Here is a 6,364-nt window from a genome sequence, read left to right on the forward strand (position 1 = left end):
CAACTTCCTATAAAACGAACTCACCTCTGCCTTTCTGAATAAAAATGAAATGGAATAAAATAAATCAGTCTTCGACTGCTTCCTCTGTCTGTGACCACATACCGTCATTTAGGCTAATCTTTTACGTTTTTTTTCCCCGTCCCTTTCATTTCAAAAATAAAGACAGTAATATTCAATATTTAGAATGTCCATCATGGAGAACGGCTGGCAGCATAAAAAGAGAATCATGTGACTTTTACAATATAAAATTCTCCATTTAAAGGATATTTGTGTATAAGTCTCTGTAGTTCGGTGTCAACTAACATTTATTTAATACTATGTGCCAGATATTACAGTAGGCGCTTTTGTTTTCAATTTACATTTACCTTTTACAACTCATCCGATTTTGGCACACTAGCAACTGAGAATGTTGAGGGGCACACATAAAAAAATACTTTTTAGGAGATCCACAGTTATGAAGCAATCACCTAAGTCCTCACCTTGAAATATATATCTTTATTTTCTTTTATTTTTTACTGCCCTAAAAGATGAGGTTAACAACATGGCACATGTATACCTATGTAACAAACCTGCACATTGTGCTCATGTACCCTAGAACTTAAAGTGTAATAAAAAAATAATTAAAAAAAAAAAGACGGGGTTAAGACAGTAAATAATCCAGGTAGTCAGGAGAACCTCATGAAACAGCCGTTCTGCTCTGCCTAACTTTCCTGCCTTCCCTTGCTGGGGCACCACTGCCCATGGTTGGAGCTGCCAATTAAGTCAGAGCCTCAGGGTGACATACAACTACTGAGCCAACAGACATCCAACAAGTACTCTCTGTATCCAGAAACACTAACTTATCTAAGAGCAGAGAATTCACAGGAACCCTATAATCATCAGTTAGGTAAGAAAAATAAAACCAATTTTAAAAGTTTGCTGGGGAATAACATGGACATTTAAAAGTCACTGAAGTGGAGAATGTTCCACTACATCATCAGAAGGAAGGGGGGCGCTCCTGAAACCTAGCAAACCAAAATCTTAAATCACTCCTTAGTTTACCGCAGGTTATTTGTCTCGTCAAAGGTCTTTGCCGTCATAAAAATTTGTTTCTTAAAACTCAAGCCCCATCTTGCAAGACAGAAGATCAAAGAGCTTCCCAGAGTGTTTGGGATTGGGAAATTCTTTTTTCCATTTGTAGGTTTTGCATCAAAACAGATGCAGCAAGAAAAGCCGCATCTCAATGCCTTTGGGACTTTATGAAGGTGGACAATCCTGGCTGAGCAGAGATATTGCAGATGTCTCCCCTGTCATGGAGGATAACCTGCCTTCCCAGGTAGGTGGAGCTCAACCACAGCAGAGGATGATATGTGGAAAGCATTATTCTGAAGGAGGGAGAACTAATTCACCCTGTCACCTTTCTTCGTTAAGGAAAGCTAGCAATTTGAGAACCCGTGTCTGTATCCATTTTCTATGTGAAAAGGAAGCCTTTTGCAATAAAACAGGTATTTTGTCATCTTTTAACAAGATGTCCGTTTTATTTTTAGAAATACGCAAAAGATAACTGAAGACAGGAGAATTTCTAGCGGGTCCTCTTCTGTTCAGTGAGGCCAGAAAATGAGACATAAAATTATATCAGTATACACAGGTCCCTTGTAGTTAAAAATATATACACAGTTCTTCTTGGAGTTTTTCAAAAGCAACATTAAGCAGCTCTACTATGAATATTATTTAGTATAAGACTTAGGTATATGGAGCTTTAGATTTTCCAAAAATTCTACACTATTTGGAGAAGCATTTACGGTGGTTGCTATATGCAACAGCTTGTTTGAATTCATTCTTTCAATTTTAGAAGCCACAGGAATGTATCAGAAATGGCCAAATCATGAATATTATTTACTTTATTCTAAATGTAACTAGACCTAGGGAGACTTTGCTAATTGCTGGTAGCGTAGCGGAGCAGAAATCTGTTCATGTCTCATTCGAGCCTTGGATTAGATAAAACATTAGTTCTGTGGAGCTGCTCACTCTGGAGGTTTACTCATTTGCCTTGATGCAGTAAATGTTGGCACATTAGGCCTCCTGGAAAATCCTGAAGCCGGCCTAATAACACATCTGCTGTGTTTATTTTTGAATGTAAATGGCACTCAAAAGTATGCTTTGAAAATTGATTTCAGCTGAAAACCACTAAACATTAATAAATACAGATTTTGTTTCTGCTAACAATTACTTCACAAAATTGTTAGATGTAGTGGAAAGAACTAGTTTACGAATACAGTTTGCAGCAATTAAATCCCTTCAAGCCAAACTACTCCAAACTGGATGGATTCCTCTTAGATGTTGTGAGGGATATTCATACAGACTTAAAGGATTTTTATGACTTTGTGTGTACATAAAGAGCAAAGGCACCGGTTAGGTCAAGGATGTTGTTGTGAAAACAAAGGGAAATTAATTTCTAACAATTGGATCAAGACAAAAGAACAGTTACACAAATCTCTTAAGAAAATGCATTCTTGTTGACATGGACAATGAAAACAACAAAGATGACACTTTCGTGCTATTTTCTAAATATCTTTTTTAAATTCTAGCAAAGGCAGAAGGGTGCTCTTTCTTTAAGTCCTCCAAATCGAAAGTGATCAAGCAGTAATTATGGCACGCTGGCCTGCAGTATGAATTAGAGATGGTCAGCTCACCCTAATGGCTGGAGTGGACAGATTGAAGCATTCAGCTGGTTCTTAGAACCACGAGCCATCTGTTTACATTGTGTGGTAAAATCACCACGCTGAAAGCTGCCTGGGTACCGGTAGCACGGCCTGCAAACAATCACCCCTGGGATGCTTGGTTCTGCCTAATCTTTGAGGAGAAGGGAAATCATTCTGGTGTGAGCATCCAGAGGCCTCTGCTCATTTGTGTCCAGCTATAGGCCTTGGACTTTTCATTCTGGGCTTTTGGTATTCAGCTTCCCCACCTGTGAAATAAGGAAACTGATCCTCTTATCCCCCTCCAAGGTGCTCATCATGCCTCTTTCAAGCCTTTGTCCCACCACAGGGTGATTGTAAATTGAAATAGTAATATATAAACAAACAGAATTTTCAAAGAGATGAGACCAAAGGTGACTCTCTTCTAACACAAACCAAGCCAAATAACTTTGTGATAATGGAATATGGAATTTTAAAAAACAGAAGACTGATCTAGAGAAAGCTAGGTAATTATATTTAGTTATACAGCTAAAGACTCCTGGACTGCAAGAAACCTGAAGGACTGGGGTAGGTGTCAAGCATCTTTGTATTCTGTGGTAGCCAGAGCAATAGCTTGCAAGTTATAGACACTCGTGTATATTTGTTGGTGGAAAAGTGGCTAACTTAAATTTTTAAACACCAGATTTAAAACATTTGCATTCATTAAAATGATATAATATTTGTGAGCTCAGAAAGTTTTAAAGGGCTCAGGGAACATCAACTAAATTGCAGGGTAAAACAGTTTGACCCTGTGGTCTGACCCTGCCTTCCTCAAAGTTGAAGACACTACATGTGGACAGAATGTGTGGTACTGGCAGGGACGCACTTCAGCTGTGCTGAATGGATCCTCTCTGTGAGTAACTGACAGGACCCAGCAACAAAGGACACTGGCTCTAGCTTCCGTGTTTCTCTCGAATTTGCTACATTTATATGCATTTTATATGCATTTCAAATAAACTGAAGTATGAAATTGTGTAGTGAGTTTTCTGCCTTTTATCCATTCATTCCCAAGAAAAATGAAAAATAGATTTGGGGGTGGGGTTTTGCCTGGTGAAAATAGTTAGGAGTGAAAGCAGGAAAATGAGAAAAGCCACATACTGCCTTCTCTAATTTTATTCATATCCCATCCTAAAGAGTTTAAAGAAAAAAAGTTTCTCTCTTGCCTGAGTTGTTTATAGGTCTTTAGCAATCTTGTCTTGATTCCAGATCATATTGCTGGGTCAAACTCAAGATCAAAATGCCCAATGTGGTGTGAGTTTTTATTTCAGAAATTGGTCTGTTAATGACATCCTAATGTCTATCGTCATATAGCAGGAACTATATTAATAGTTTTTTCTCTCAGGCACTGTTACACAGATGTCAGCTCTAATCCCTATAGAAGGCTGCTACAAGTCAATCTTCATGGAAATATATTAGTGATGCCTGTGAAGTTTCTAGAAATATAAGAGGTGTGAAAATTATAATTGAAAAAAAGAAACCTCAAAAAAATTAAGCTTATCTAGAAATATGTCAAATTATTCCACTTGATGACAATAACTACCCATGATTTTTTCAAAACTACATTAGTCTAATGTAAACTAGTCATACATATATTAAAATCCTTCAAATTATCTAAATACATCAACTGTTTTATGCAAATCAAACACAAGGAAGCTCTCTGTTTTGGCTGAAAGTGATGCCTGACATTAATATTTCAGGATTATGAATTAAATGAATACAAAATCCACTTGTAAAATGTTATCGATGTTTCTTTTTCAACGTAACTTTTATGCTGTGTTCAGAGAGCAGGAATACAGATGTTTCCCAACCTGCAGGGCTGGGGCAAGCCTGTCTTTTAAGAGCACAATTGTAAACCGATGAAAGGTGTGTAAACAGATGACAGGGGCAATTACAATGTGGAATTGATTAGTCTCTCAATTACTAATGGCACGTCGCCGGCATTCTTCTTTTTATGCTGCTCTTTGATGACAAAAACAACATGAATAGCTCATCAGGACTACAACATGTTTGTATTTTGAATGTCTCTCAGTAAGGGAACATCTGCAACTGCAGTTGAGGCTATAGAATGAGAGTGAGCTGGCATGGATTCTTATAGAAAAAATGCGTTATAATGATTTCACCCCCAGCAGGTGTCAGTCACTTTTTAATTTTTCTTAATGCCAACGAAGAGTAAGCAAGGCCCTTGGACAAAGGGGAGAGTGTTAGAAGGGAGAAGCCGGGAAAGACAACATGGCCGGGACTTAGACATATTAAGTTAGGAATAGAAGTGTTAACTGGAGCAGAATCTGTAAATCTGTCAGTCAAACGATCATTAGTTAATAAGGATTGATTAATTGCATCTGCCTCCATACTGTATATCTCTGTAATACTTGTATCTTATAAAATTTCTCCTCCCTATTCATTTTCTGATTTTCTAGCTTGTCTTACAGACGCTGAAGAAGCTCCCAAAACATAGTTGGGATTTTAGTAACAAATGTCCTATGAGTTGCTGAATTGAATTCAGTAGTCTCAGAAAACCCAGCCTGGCCCTCCAAACTCCAGCCTCCCCACTGGGTCTCACACCTTGACAGTATGCTCCATTGCACCCCCATCTCTACACCCCACGCCTGGCCCTGGCTGAAACTTCAAGGATCCCGTTGGAAGGCAGCCCATCTTTGAGGTCAGAAGAAAACACTGTCATTCTGAAAGTTGGCCACTCACCTTCAAAATATCCCATCCCTATGGTTTTTTTTGTTGTTGTTTGTTTTGTTTAAAGGCAACAAAACAGCTAGTCTGTGACCCATACCAGAGCTCTTAAAACAGAAGGATTAACTCTAGACTTGGCCCCAAGTGCTGGCAGATGTTTTTGAGAACGGAGTTGGGGATGTTTGAGAACACTGAGAACTCACACTTGTAACGTGCAGATGTGGCAGACCTGGAGTGAGTTCAGAGAAGTGACAAAGATGATGAAAGGGCTAAAGAATGGTTTCTGAAGGAAGGCTAAAGGGATTCTTTTTGCTTTATCCCAAGAAATGAGAAAATAATGACTATTAACTTCAAAGCCAGTTTGCTCTTCATATCTGCAACAAACCCAATGAATGGAAATAGGCTCGAATTAAAAGCAGGCGAGAATTGGGTGAGGTAAAAGGAAGACTTTCTTGTCCTTCAGAGGAAGAAATATGGCAATCTGAGGTCATGGAGTCCACATTTGTATACAGATTTTAAGAGAGGGATAGACCACACATTTTTTATAATTAAATTTGACTTCTCATTTTTTAACTGTTTTTTTCCTTGGTTGTTTAGACTCTGAGGAGCAAAAACTGGAAATATGTGATGGTTTCATTTCCCCACCCCATTCCTGTTCTTCAGGCACCCACAGCCTGGTCTTACAAATGTACCATAAAAGGACACTCACGGCTAGATCTCAGTTCTCAGTGGTCAATATTTTTCTTGATTTTTACTATTTTCAGCACTTTGCAAAGACATATGGGGAAAAGGAAATGGAGGATTATGGCTAGTCGGGGAGGCTTAAAGTCAAGAGAAATTGGCACAGATCTGGAAGAGAGCATATGTCATTGATCTTGTCCACAAGCTAATTGAGAACATTCCCAGGCTTCACAGGGCAATACTATTTCTAGACTCTCAGGATTTAAGAAGCACTCGATAGT

At 38.5% G+C, this 6,364-nt stretch overlaps 1 long non-coding RNA gene across 1 annotated transcript; it reads left to right on the forward strand.

Annotated features, from left to right (window-relative positions):
- Window positions 1–800: 800 nt before the first annotated feature.
- On the forward strand, window positions 801–5,975 carry LOC105739416. Its single transcript, XR_001115328.2, has 3 exons — window positions 801–886; window positions 1,181–1,315; window positions 5,135–5,975. It is a non-coding gene; the product is annotated as an uncharacterized LOC105739416 (long non-coding RNA).
- Window positions 5,976–6,364: the final 389 nt, after the last annotated feature.

Source organism: Nomascus leucogenys, chromosome 2 (genome assembly GCF_006542625.1).
Source record: "Nomascus leucogenys isolate Asia chromosome 2, Asia_NLE_v1, whole genome shotgun sequence".
Lineage (NCBI taxonomy): Eukaryota > Metazoa > Chordata > Mammalia > Primates > Hylobatidae > Nomascus > Nomascus leucogenys.